Below are 2,220 nucleotides of genomic sequence, written 5' to 3'. Positions count from 1 at the left end.
TTTCCCTGGAAACTTCCGGAAACGCAAAGTGCTGGGGACCCTCTGGTTTCCCTCTGGGTTGCCGGAAACCCTCGGACAGGCCAAGTGGCTCGCATCGACCGAGCTGTCCAGCTTTCTCACGCCCTGCCCACGATCAAATTCGAGACGACCAACATCCGACCACAAAAAAGGCCCGCGCGTGCTGCGCGGGCCGGCGAGCGACTAGCGAGCCAACCTGCTAGTGAGGATATAAACTGGGACGACGCAGCGGAGGGGATAGGCGAGGGAATCGAGGGGCCGGAGGGCTTTCGCGACAGCGACGATGACGACGAAGGCAGGGGGGGAGCCGGAGGGGCGACACGCAGGAGGAGCGAGATCGCGAACGGCCCGAGCAGAGAGGGCGACGGCGGGGCACGAGGGAACAACGGAGACGCTACCGATGACGCGAACCGAGGCACGGACGACGGAGGGGACGGGGAGGGCGACAGCGACGTCGAGGTTGACGCAACCGTATCGAGAGCGCCACCCAAAAGGAGGCGGACAGCCATGGAGGTTACCAAATGGAGGGCGAACGGCACGATACGAAAAGGCAGGGCGAGGCGGATGGAGAAAGAAGTGCCGAGAAGGCCATAGTGGAGGGGAGGGATGGGAGGACGAAAGAAGGGCGAGGAGGACGAGCGGCCCGCACAGACCGCGAGCAGACAGCGCCTGCTGGCCATTTCGAGACATTCGCAAAGAACGCTAGCTACATGGGAGGGCTTCGTGAAGGATGGATTGAAATACATTCGAACAAAGAAGAGGCGACGGGAGGAACCGGCAGAGGATGCAGTGACGTGACACACACACACACACACACACACACACACACACACACACACGCACACACACACACACACACACACACACACACACACACACACACACACCGCTCACCCGCGCGCAACGGGCCTTGCACTTTGAATGCCGTGGGGCTCCTGTCGTCAGACGTGGAGACGCGAGGGTTGCCCCCCCTAACCCTATAACCCTAACCCTAACCCTAGGTCAGCGTGCGGGACTGAGTCTTAGTCGTCGGCGCTGGGGGCCAGAACCCAGCGCAGAACCCTGCAACGCTAGCATATACAGACACAACAAGACTAGCCCTTCCCTAACCCTAACCCTAACCCTAACCCTAACCCTAACCCTAATAACCCTAACCCACCCCCGGCCCCCCAACAACTCCACACCGCAAATTTGAAAGATCTTGATGAAAATCAGGCCCGACTGCAAATTTCTTCAAAATTTTCGCAGGCGCTCCGCGCCTGCAGATTTTGAAATAAATTCGATGAAATTGGGGCCTGGGCCAATAAACTGCCAGGGTCCGGGAACCGGGGAAGGTAGGTCGTCCTCCTCGCCCTCGAAAGTAGGGGGTGCACAGCGCCCCAAAATTCACCAGTGTGGGATTTCGCACAATCGCGTGACTCTGAAAAGCTCGCTATGTACCTTTCTGAGCGCTGTGGTCGCCGCAGACTGGCTCCAACTTGACGGCGGCATGGAGGCATCATGCCTCCATGCCGCCGTCAAGTCGAAATCGACATACAGCTCGATAGTTTGCCCGAAAAGGTACATAGCGGCGTTTTGGGCGACAACAGCGCTGCGACCGCGAAGTGGCGGTGGACATGCTCCCATGTTGCCGACGCGGCGCCGGAGTGGCCGGCGCTGCTCGCCACGACCACGACGGCTACTCTGATGCTCCGGGCCGACCCGTCCTACCCGACGGTGGCACTCTTCCACGTCTCGCTCACGCTGAGAAAAATTCTGAAACGGCGTGCAGCAGAGTCGCCGACGAGTCGGTCCGCGTGCTTCCTCGTGTCCCGTACCGTTCTCACACATCCATAAACTCACTTTGGCCTCACTGAAGCGATGCCTCAATCCTGAATCCTCAGATTTTAGGACTAGGTCCAGCCCTGGGTGGCGCAGGTTGTGACATTTGGCGATTCCGCGACTTACTGGGCCCCTGAGCCGCTACCCGTGTGCGATTTTTTGTGGCCCGGACATGATACTGATAGTAAACGGGTCAGAACCGGCCAAACACAGGCTACAGCCCCACACACGCGCCCGCCATAGCTCCTGGAGAGCATGCGCGAGTGACGCGCTGCAAGCCGCGAGAGTGGCATCATAGGCCTGAACCTACGTGCTCTTTGGGCACCTCGGAAGCTGCCCCAAGCGGCGCTCGCCGTGTAATGCCCGTGCCACTGCCCTGCG

This window comes from Emiliania huxleyi (genome assembly GCF_000372725.1).
Source record: "Emiliania huxleyi CCMP1516 unplaced genomic scaffold EMIHUscaffold_110, whole genome shotgun sequence".
In the NCBI taxonomy this organism is placed as follows: domain Eukaryota; phylum Haptophyta; order Isochrysidales; family Noelaerhabdaceae; genus Emiliania; species Emiliania huxleyi.
The sequence above is the reverse complement of the archived record's forward strand: the minus strand, read 5'-3'. Positions refer to the sequence as shown.